The sequence below is a fragment of the Rattus rattus genome, chromosome X (assembly GCF_011064425.1).
Source record: "Rattus rattus isolate New Zealand chromosome X, Rrattus_CSIRO_v1, whole genome shotgun sequence".
In the NCBI taxonomy this organism is placed as follows: Eukaryota; Metazoa; Chordata; class Mammalia; order Rodentia; family Muridae; genus Rattus; species Rattus rattus.
The window spans coordinates 49,926,439-49,938,830 of record NC_046172.1 but is presented as its reverse complement, the minus strand read 5'-3'; positions in this window follow the sequence as shown (position 1 = coordinate 49,938,830).

The following is a 12,392-nucleotide window of genomic DNA, read 5'->3' as shown; positions in this document are numbered from 1 at the left end:
CCAAGTGTGGTCAATAGTTCTAACGAAACTCTGGCATCTCAACCTTCAGAATACAAAGTTGAAGGTGCTTACAAAACAGAATACTTTTTTAGTTATAATACGAGAAAATTGATGGCATAGGAATTTTTACAAGAGGAAAATCTTCTAGAGTAAAAGGTAGTTTGGTATGGTATTATGGAAAATATCGAACCCTGTTAATTTGAAATAATAAATATAGATTTCTGCTGATTGATGACCTTCATCTTGTTACCTTTTCCCCTGTTCTCTAAAATAAGTTAGGAATGAAGATTTGGTCATTTAAGCCTATATAAGACAAGTGTGGCTTTCTACTTCCTAGATGTTCTACTCTTCTTAAGTAATTTACCCAGTTTGATATTTTGGTACAATATATCTTTCAATTTAAAAGAATACTATTGAATTTCATTACTGCTGTTTTTCAAATTGTGCTTTTTTCTATAAATTTCTGTCTCCAATGGCATACTTTCTAAGTCATTGAAATTTAATATCAAATTTTGCTACTATTAAAAAATGCATATAAGGCACTGGGTGGTTTGTTTTGCAGCAGGATTGCAATGGACAAGGCCACAGACCTCTAGGTTGCTTGAAGTTAGAAAGTGTTGCAGAGATTGACAGAACTAATTCTGAGTAGCTACTGTAGTCTTTCCTAATAGAATTCAATCTGAGGAAACATGACTAGGCCTGTTTTATGACTATTTGAGATCTTCATAAACAACCCAAAAACTCTAACTTTCATTTTACAGAATCAATTCAAAGCACAGTGCTATTGAGTTGGGCTTTTTGGTTTGCTTGCTTGTTTGTTTCTAATTGTAGTTATTTTCAGATTTGTGTTATTAAAAATGCTAATGTGGAGCAGGAGAGATGATTCAGGGTTAACAGCACTGTCTACACTTCAAGAGGCCCTTGGTTCATTTGCTACCACCTAACACAGTGCTTGAAACCAACTGTAAGTTTAGTCGCAGGGAACTTAGAGGACCAGACAGGCACAGGACAAATATACAAGCAAAGCACCCAAGAACATTGTGGGCAAGTACTAATGATTTTTCTGTAAAGGACTTGTTTTCAGTAAATTAAATATAGTTTAATACTTAAAGAAAGGAAGAAAAATCTTTTCTTCATTGTAAATAAAATAACCAAAAAGGTTTTACATTCACTTTGCATCCTGATTGCAGCCCCACTCCCTCCTCTAATCCCAGTCCCACCCTCACAAACCTCTCTACCCGCTACCCCCTCCCATTCTCAGAGAAGGGGAAATGCCCAATGGGTACCAAAAATACGAACACATTAAGAAGCATCAGGACTATGCACATCCTCTACTACTGAAGCCTGTCAAGGCAGTTGAGCTAGAGGAAATGGATCCAAAGTCAAATAATACAACTCGTGCCTGGTATAGAGGTACATATACAACATTTGTGCTTTTAATTAATAACTATGATTTCTTCTCATATAAGCAAGAGTTATATAGAAATAATGTCATAATTTGGTTATAAACTATAGCTGTACTATCTTTTATACATTGCTGCTTATATATCAGACCTCACTTGTCCATCTTTTTGTTTCTTTTTCCTTTTTTTTCTGTTTTTTTTTTCTGTTTCAAAATCAGTTGTTACTTTTTGTTTTCTTTGAGTTTTTTTTTGTTTGTTTGCTTGATTTATTTTATTTTATTTATATACATTTCAAAAGTTGTCTCTTTCCCTGTCTCCCTTCCACAAACCCCATCCCACCCCAGTCTCCTATACCCTGGCCTCAGTGGGATAGAATGTCCTTTATCCTGTAGAAAATTGATGCCCCAGTGAAGGGGATGGTGGTGGAGGTGAGGTGGGGGTGGGTGCATGGGTAGGAGAACACCCTTTCAAAGCAAAATGGAGTTTATTTCCCGCCTTCTACTCCTCCTAGGTTTATTTGTTTCTTTTTTTGTTCTAGAGCTTTTAGTGCTATCAAGCTGCTGATATATGCTCTTGCCTGTTTCTTTCTGCAGTCACTCAGAGATATGAGTTTTCCTCTTAGCACAGCTTTCATTGTACTCCTTAATTTTAATATTGTTCCTTAAGGAGCATTAAGTTCCAAGAGGCATTAACCTAAGGTACATGCATTTAATTTCATTTTCAAAATAGCAAAATCATGTCTTAAAATATCAGTTCAAAATATGATTTAAAAAGTAAATCAATAATGAGCAGTGTAAAAGTTCTTATTTGCACAAGAAAATAAAATAAAAATGATATTCATTTCCAGGTGTCTTGATGGACATGTGTTTTCAGAACTCTGTATGCTGTCCATCTGGAAATGTATATTAAAGCCTTTTACTAACTTCTGAAGCACAAGACTCCAGTGGACATTTTCCACATACTTGTTTGGCCACTGCTATGCTTAGGTAACTATGATTTTTCTTCCAACCTTACATGAAAGAGTCTATATTCAATTAAAATAAATTTGCTTTGGAAATCCATAGGGCTTACCATGATTGCTAACAGGTACCACTACTAAGTTTCCTAATGAATCCACCTTGTTTTTCAAAGCACTGAAAATCATTCTCAGTAAATCCCTTATTTCCAATTGGTTTTAAAACACAACTTTTTCTTTTCCCAGCCTACTTTTCCAGAGCTCACCATTCATCTTCCTATCACTTCATCCACTTTCATTGTCTTTTGCTACAGTTTTTCTTAGCATTTTCCCATTAATTTTTGCACAGAATATATTTTGATTATGTTTCCCCTTCCCACAGCTCCTCTCTGCCTCATTGTCTACCCAACTTAATGTTTTTGTCTCTCCAAAACAACAAATATAAAAATAACAAAAAGTAAACAAAACAAGTGTCAGAGCAAAACAAAATGAAACAGAAAAGTCTTACACAGAAAAACAAAAGAAAACAAAACAAAACAAAAAAAGAACAACAACAAAAACCCATGGAGTTCATTTTGTTGTTGTTGTTGTTGTTGTTGTTGTTGTTGGCCAGATATTCCTATGCATGGGACCTATCCTAGCATGTGCTTGATATACCAGGTGAAAACTCCACAGGAGAAAACTTCTTTTCCCCCTCCCAGTAGACATCAATTGCAAATAGCTCCTTTCTTAATGAACCTAGTGTCTACTTCTCACTCTCTGTGTTGAGAGAGACCTTCAGACTTTAAACTGAATATGCTGCCACAGTCTCTGCAAGTTCATAAGTGCATTAGACTTGAAGTGTCTGGAAGACCCTGCTTCCTTGGAATTGTTCACTGTCACTGGTACTAAGATTTAACACCTTTGTTTTGTCATTCTCCCAGTTTTAGTGGAAACAATTTCAGTTTTCCCATAGTCAGTAATTTTTGTTTTTAATTTGTCATATTTAGCCTTTTATTTTGTTATTATGCTTTTTGTATTCCTAAATTCTTAGGAATTATGTTAATCATGAAAGGCTATTATATTTTCTCAGACTTGTCTGGTAGTTGTTGGAATAATCATGCAGTTTTTATTCTTCTTTTTATGTGCTGCAATATGTTTACAGATTTGCACACTGCAATTTACATATTCCTGTAATAAAAGAAATTGATCATGCCATATTATCTTTGCAAACTATTGCTACATTCAATTTTCAATGAGTTTATTAAGGATATTTGCTTCTATAATTAGCAACGATGTTGGTGAATAGTTCTGTCTTTCCTCATGTCTGTATCAAGTTTGGTTACCAGGGTAGTTTTGTCTTCATAGAGAAATTTCAGAAGTGTTTCTTTCCCCTCCATTGTATGACACAGTTTTTGGAACACTACTATTAATTTATATTAATTAGTAGTATTAATTTATATTAATTTATATTTTCATGTGTGATATAATTTAACAGAGAATTAATTTATTTTCCTATGGTTTGGACTCACTACAGCTTCAATCTGTATTTGTTTTAAGGTTGTTTGCCTCCAAGTTTCTACTTGACTTCCTGTTCTGGCTTTTGCTAGCTTCCTCCCCAAGTTGCTTTTGACCTTGGTGATTTTCATTCAAAAGCAAATGAAGACAGTATCGCATATTTATTATCCATTCATCAGTTGATAGATAGACATATTAACTGTTTTTGTTTCCGGGCTATTGTGAACAAAGCTGAGAGCAGTATGGATAAGCAAGAATCTCTGTAGTGGATATATAGAGAACTTTGGGAATATGTCCAGGAGTGTTAGAACTATTTCTAGCTTTTTGATGAAATGTCACATTGATTTTAATTGTAGCTGAACCAGTGTGTGTTTCACTAACAGCTAATACGTTTGCCTTTCCTATGCTAGCACTTGTTGCTGCTGTTGCTTTACATTTGAGCGTAATTGTGACTCATAGAAGGAATTCGGTAGCGCTCCAACTATTTCAATTTTGTGGAATAGTTTGGAAAGTATTGGTATGAGGTCTTCTATGAAGGTCTGATAGAATTCTGTACTGAACCCATCTGGACCTGGGCTCTTTTTGGTTGGGAGATTTTTAATAAATGCTTATATTTCTTTAGGAGTTAGGGCACTATTTAGAAGGTTTATCTGATCCTAATTTAACTTTGATAACTGGTATCTGTCTAGAAGTTTGTCCATTTTATACAGATTTTCCAGTTTTGTTGAATATGGGCTTTGGTAGTAAGATCTGAAGATTTTTTTTAATTTCCTCAGAATCTTTTGTTACGCCTCCCTTTTCCTTTCTGATTGTTCATTTGCATACTCTTCTGTGCCCTTTGGTTAGTGTGGCTAAGGGTTTATCTATGTTGTTAATTTTCTCAAAGAACCAGCTCTGGGGTTTGTTAATTCTTTGTATAATTCTTTTTGTTTCTACTTGGTTGATTTCAGCCCTGAGATTGATTATTTTTCTGCCGTCTACTCTTCTTAGGTATATTTGCTTCTTTTTGTTCTAGAGCTTTTAGGTGTGCTGTCAAGGTACTAGTGTTTGCTCTCTCCTGTTTCTTTCTGCAGGCACTCAGAGCTATGAGTTTTCCTCTTAGCACTGCTTTGTGTCCCATAAGTTTGGATATGTTGTGCCTTCATTTTCATTAAATTCTAAAAAGTCTTTAATTTCTTTATTTCTTCCTTGATCAATTTATCATTCATTAGAGCATTGTTCAATTTCCATGTATATATGGGGTTTCTGTCATTTTTGTTGTTTTTGAAGACCAGCCTTAGTCCATGGTGATCTGATAGGATGCATGGGATTATTTCAATTTTCTTATATCTGTTGAGGCCTGTTTTGTGACGGATTATGTGGTCAATTTTGGAGAAGGTTCCATGAGGTACTGAGAAGAAGGTGTATTCTTCTGTTTTAGGATGAAATGTTCTGTAAATATCTGTTAAATCCATTTGGTTCAGAACTTGTGTTGGTTTCTCTATGTCTTTGCTTAGTTTCTGTTTCCATGATCTGTGCATTGATGAGAGTGGGATGTTGAAGACTTCCACTATTATCCTGTGAGGTGTAATGTATGCTTTGAGCTTTAGTAAGGTTTCTTTTATGAATGTAGGTGCCCTTGAATTTGGGGCATAGATATTCATGATTGAGAATTCATCTTGGTGGATTTTTCCTTTGATGAATATCCTTCCTTAAAATTTTTGATAACTTTTGGTTGAAAATCAATTTTATTTGATATTAGAATGGCTACTCTGGCTTGTTTTGGGGGAGCATTTGCTTGGAAAATTGTTTTCCAGCCTTTTCCTCTGAGGTAGTGTCTGTCTTCGTCACTGATGTATGTTTCCTGTATGTAGGAAAATGCTGGATCCTCTTTAAATATCCAGTCTGTTAGTCTATCTCTTTATTGAGGAATTGAATCCATAGATGTTAAGAGATATTAAGGAATAGTGATTGCTATTTCCTGTTATTTTTGTTGTTAGAGGTGTGTTGTTGTAAATAAATAAGAAAATAAAAATAAAAATAAAAACAAAAAAGGTAAAAACAAAGACGGTGAAATGTTTTCCTTCAGGGTGTTTTTCCCTGCTAGGGTTCCACACCTCACTGCCCCAGATATCTGCTGGATATCTTGGCATAAACTCAGCCCAGCCAAATAAAAATAAAAACGGTAAAAGTTTTCTGGCGTTTTACCCTGCTAGGGTCCTACACCTCAGTGCCCCAGTTATCTGCTGGATATCTTGGCAGAAACTCAGCCCAGCCACACACTTTCTTATACTGAGACTCTTACATAAAAGAGCATACAACTGGTGTTTTACCTTGCTGGGGTTCCACCTCACTGCCCCAGATATCTGCTGGATATCTTGGGCAAACATAGCCCAGCCACACACTTTCTTATACTGAGACTCCTACACAAAGGAACACACCACACAATAATCTTTGGTCCAATTGGTAGGATATAATTGCTCAGTTAAACATACAAAGTTCCCAGTACCATCTATCCCTTACCTTTTTATTTTACCAGGTCTCCAGCTTCTCCTTCTCCCACAACGACTCCTTGCTTCTCCTCTCTCTCTCTCTTTTCTTTACTCACTCTCCCAAATATATCAACTCTTTTTATGCTTTAGTTTCTCTTTCTCTTACAACGACTCCTAGCTTCTCCTCTCTCTCCATCTCCTGTCTCTTCTAACCCTTCTCAGTTCCCCATCGTTTCTCAACCTATTTTCTTTACTCACTCTCCCAAATATATCAATTCTTTTATGCTTTAGTTTCTCTTTCTCTTACAACGACTCCTAGCTTCTCCTCTCTCTCCATCTCTTGTCTCTTCTAACCCTTCTCAGTTCCCCATCTTGTCTCTAAACCGTTCCCTTCTTTCTCCTCGCTTCCTTCTCTTCTGCTCACTCTTTTAAACTGTACCATCCTCCCCCCCTCCTGCTCAGGTTCCACTCGCTCAACTGTCAACAACTGTCCTCTCTCAACCTAACCTCTGAATCTAATCCCCCTCCTGCTCCTGACTCCTTCCTCTGCCCAAATCTAGTGCTCTTGCCTTTATTCCACAAATTCAGAGAAAACTCCAAGGCAAACCACAACATTTCCCCCTTTTTGTCCAGTTAAAAAACCTTTTCCCTATACATAGGTGAACCAAGTATTATTACCATTCTGCAATTTATAAAACCAACAATACGCTGATCACCCAGTCCATCAATTCTGTTCACTAACCATGTCATCTATATTATATCTTGGCAAGGCAAACCACAACAGAGGTGGAATTTGTGTGGCTCTCTTCTTTTGGGTTTATTGCAAGAAGATTACTTTCTTGCTTCTTCTAGGGTGTTGGAGATTTCCATATATTATCCTTTGTAGGCCTGGCTTTATGGACAGATATTGTGTAAATTTGATTTTGTCATGGAATATTTTGGTTTCCCCATCTATGTTAATTGAGAGTTTTGCTGGATACAGTAACTTGGGCTGGCATTTGGGTTCTCTTAGGGTCTGTTTGACATCTGCCCAGGATCTTCTGGCTTTCATAGTGTTTGGTGAGAAATCTGGTGTGATTCCGATAGGTCTGCCTTTATATCTTACTTGACCTTTTTCCCGATAGTGCTTTTAATATTTTTCTTTCTATTGTGTGTTTTGTGTTTTGACTATTATGTGACGGGAGGAATTTCTTTTCTGGTCCAATCTATTTGGAGTTCTGTAGGCTTCATGTATGTTTATGGGTATCTCTTTCTATAATGGGCATCTATAATTATGTTGAAGATATTACTGGACCTTTAAGTTAGGAGTCTTTGCTATCTTCTTTACCTCTATCCTTAGGTTTGATCTTCTCATTGTGTGCTGGATTTCCTGGATGTTTTGGGATAGGAACTTTTTGAGTTTTAAATTTTCTTTAATGGTTGTGTCAATGTTTTCCATGGTATCTTCTGCCCCTGAGATTCTCCCTTCTTTCTCTTGTATTCTGTTGGTGATGCTTGCATCTATGACTCCTGATCTCTTTCCTAGGTTTTCTATCTTCAGGGTTGTCTTCCTTTGTGATTTCCTTATTGTTTCTATTTCCAGTTTTAGATTCTGGATGGTTTTGTTCAATTCCTTCACCTGTTTTGTTGTGTTTTCCTGTAATTCTTTTAAGGGATTTTTCTGTTTCCTCTTTAAGGGATTCTACTTGTTTACATGTGTTGTTCTGTATTTCTTTAAGGGAATTATTTATGTCCTTCTTAAAGTTCTCTATCATCATCATAAGATGTGATTTTAATTTTAAATCTTGCATTTCCTGTGTATTTGGATATCCAGTATTTGCTTTGGTGGGAGAACTGGGCTCTGATGATGCCCTATAGTCTTGGTTTTTGTTGCTTAGGTTCCTGTGCTTGCCTCTTGCCATCAGGTTGTCTCTGGTGTTAACTGGTCTTGCTGTCTCTGACAGTGGCTTGACCCACCTGTAAGCCTGTGTCAGCACTCCTGGGGATCAGCTTTCTCCAAGAGTGTTCTGTGTACAGAGAGCTTGTGGTACTGGGTCAGTTCTGGACACAGGAAGAAACCGAAAGGATCCTGTCCCAGAACCCCAGACTGCTCCTGGGTTTGTGTGTCCTGAGGATTCCAGGCAGGTCCCTATGAACAGAGGGAGTAGTCTCACCTCTGGTCTTAAGTGTGTCAGTGCTCCTGGCGACTGGTCTTCAGCTCTGGACACAGTCAGAAACCTGAAGGGTCCTTCCCCTGACTACTCCTAGGTTCCTGTGTCCAGAGGGCACTAGGCAGGTTCCTCTTGGGCAAGGAATGTGACCAGAAGTGGTGGTCTCCCCTGAACTCTCAGGATTGTCTGCATTTCTGAGAGTCCAGCTCTCTCCCCCATCGGATTTGAGTACAGAGAGCTGTGGGACCCGGTCAGCTTCAGGCGCAGGCAGAAACCTGAAGGGTCCTGCCCCTGTTTGCTACTAGGTTCCTGTGTCCAGAGGGCACTGGGTGTGTCCCTCAGAGCAGAAGTGTTGGTCTTACCTCTACTCTCAGGTGTGTCAGTGTTCCTGGCGACTGGCTTTCAGCTCTGGGTGCAGGCAGAGTCCAGAAGGATCCTCTCTCTGGGTGCTCCTAAGTTCCTGTGTCCAGAGGGCTCTAGGGGTGTTCCTGTTGGGCCAGGAGTGTGAGCAGAAGTAGTGGTCTCCCCTGATCTCTGAAGATTGTCCACACTTCTGAGGATCCAGCTCTGTTCCCAAGGGATTTGTGTACAAAGAGCTATGGGAATGGGTCAGCTCTGGGTGCAGGCAGAAACCAGAAGGGTGGTACTTTCAGAATAATATGTGTTCACCTTCTACTAACTGCTTTTTTCTTAAGATTGATTCCTTAATATCTCAAAGACCTTCAATGTTCTAGGCATTTCTTTTTGTTTTCGGACATAATACTAGAAGATAATAATTCATCAATATTATGGTAAATCCTGGTAATCTTCTTTCTGATTGATTTAGAATTCCAGTGTGGTTTTCTGCTGAGTTTATTTTTTAACATAATTATTGAAGTTTTATTTCTGAGAAATGGTGTTTGTAAGCTGAGAAGGCCTAAAACAGAAACAGGTTCATTGTGAATTAGAAGCCAAACTGGGTTATCTAACACTGTATCAAAAAGAAACAACTGACCTCTCTTACAGTCTGTCTTTCCACTTTGAGCTTGTACTCTCCCACCCAACCTACAGCCCTCAGAAATGCTTCAATTGGGCACTGACTCCTCTTCTCATTTGGGTCTATGATAAAATGGTATGGGTGCCCTAAGGCCTCAAGGTGTAGATCTTTTAGCTAATTCTGTGGATATTACAGTGGGATCCAAGAGAACGGTGATTTTTAGAACAGAGTTGGAGAAGTCTGAAAGTAACAAAAAATGAGGCAGCAGTTGATAATCAATTGATTTAAAGGATAAATATGAAAAATCTGAGAGTTAATCTTATTAAAGTTGTTGCCAGCAAACACAGAGGCTTAGACTCACTGCATCTGTTCTGGCGTGTTCAATTGCCAAGGAGGGCTTTTACTACATCAGCGAAGGTACTATCCTAGTGGAAATGAGAGAGCTGTGATTTTGGCTACTGACAACTGTCAGCTGTTGGTGCTATAATTGCTGAACTTCTAAAATAGTCTAAATCTGTGACAACCACTGAAGAAATTGCTCAGGTTGCTAAAGTTTCTGCAAATATAGACAAAGACATTACTTTTCTGGTGCATTAAAAAAAGGTTAGATGAAAGGTTACACTGAAATATGAAAAATCCCTGAATGATGAATTATAAAGTATTGAAGAAAGTTTGATAGCGGATATATTTCTGAGGCTTATGTTCTCTAGAGTAAAAAGAAAGTTTCTAGTATTCAAACTTGCTTTTGAAGTTGCCTGTGCTTATTGGAAGCCCTTGGCCATAATCATTGAAGCTATTTATGCAGAAACTCTAAGTACACTGGTTTGGAACAGGCTAAATGTTGGTCTTCAGGTTGTAGCAGTCAAAGCTCCAGTGTTTGGGGACAGTAAGAAGGATCAACAAGAATATATGACTATGGATGGCGTCAGATTTAGAGAAGAGTTGAATCTAAATCTTGAAACGGTTCAAGATCATTACTTAGCAAAGGTAGAAGAGGTCACTGGTACCACCAAAGAAAATTTTATGGTTTTGAAAAGAAATTGAGGGGCACATATCATATGCTCCAGCCCTACTCCCCACCCCCACACCTAGAGACAACCAGATTCCCAGGAGATCTGTCACAACCAGTAATACCTGACATAACTGGGATCCCCTAGGGTCCTAGAGGACTCAAGACTTACTGACCTGTTGGAGATGCATCATTCTTCCAGTCCGAAACTGTACAATTGGGCATCCCTCCCCACACCTCCCATACCCAGAGACAGCCTTATCCAAGGAGTTTCATCATAACCAGGTTCACAGGAGGAACATGCTCCAGTCAGAGACAGCAAGGCCAGTTAACACCAGATATAACCAAATGCTGAGAGGAAAGCAAAAGAACTTAAACAACATAAACTTAGGCTACTTGGCATCAACAGGAACCAGTTCTTCTATCACAGAAAGATGAACTCTCATTTCTGAATATCTATGTCCCAAATGCAAAGGCACCCACATTCATAAGAGAAACCTTACTAAAGCTCAAAGCACACATTGCACCCCACACAATAATTGTGGGAGATTTCAACACCTCACTCTCACCAAGGGACAGATCATGGAAACAGAAACTAAACAGAGACACAGTAAAACTAACAGAAGTTATGAACCAAATGGATTTAACAGATATTTATAGAACATTTCATTCTAAAACAAAAGAATATACCTTCTTCTCAGCACCTCATAGTATCTATTCCAAAACTGACCATATAATCAGTCACAAAACAGGCCTCAATAGATACAAGAAAATTGAATTAATCCCATGCATCCTGTCAGATCACCATGGACTAAGGCTGGTCTTCAATTAACAACAAAAACAACAGAAAGCCCACATACACATGGAAATTGAACAACACTCTACTTAATGGTAACTTGGTCAAGGAAGAAATAAAGAAAGAAATTAAAGACTTTTTAGAATTTAATGAAAATGAAGGCACAAGATACCCAAACTTATGGGACACAATGAAAGCAGTGCTAAGAGGAAAACTCATAGCTCCGAGTGCCTCCAAAAAGAAATTAGAGAGAGCATACACTAATGACTTGACAGCACACCTAAAAGCTCTAGAACAAAAAAAGCAAACACCCCTAAGAGGAATAGACATCAGGAAATAATCAAACTCAGGGCTGAATTCAACCAAGTAGAAACAAACAGAAACAAAGAATCAACAAAACTAGAAGCTGGTTCTTTGAGAAAATCAACAAGATAGATAAACCTTTAGCCAAACTAACTAAAGGGAAAAGAGACAGTATACAAATGAACAAAATCAGAAATGAAAAGGGAGACATAACAACAGAAGCTGAGGAAATTAAAAAAAAAATCATCACAGCCTACTACAAGGATCATGTGAAGCTTAACAAGAAGAAAGGCCAACGTGTGGATGCGTCAATCCCACTTAGAAGGGGAAAAAATCATGGGAGGTGGACAAAGGAGAGACCTGGGTGGGAGAGGGGAAGGGAAGGGAATAGGGGCATGGGATCAGGTGTGGAAGGAGACAGGAGAGAAGTCCAGAGGGCCAGAAGAATGGATAGAATTATGTAGCAATGAGGGTTGGTGAACAAGGAGAACCACTAGAAAGTGCCAGATGCCTAGTATATGAGAGGCTCCCAGGACCCAATGGGGATGACATTAGCTGAAATGCCCAACAAAAGAGAGATAGAAGAGACCACCTTCAGTAGGTAAACATGGCCCCCAGTTGAGGGAAGTGGCCATTCACCCATTTAAAAAAAAATAACTCAGAGTTGTTCCTATCTAAAGGTAATGCAGGAACAAAAAATGGAGCAGAGATTGAAGTTAAGACTATCCAGAGACTGCTTCACCTGGGGATCTATCATATCCACAGGCAGCAAACCCTGATACTATTGCTGATGCCAAGAAGTGCTTGCATACAGGAGCCTAGTATGAATGTC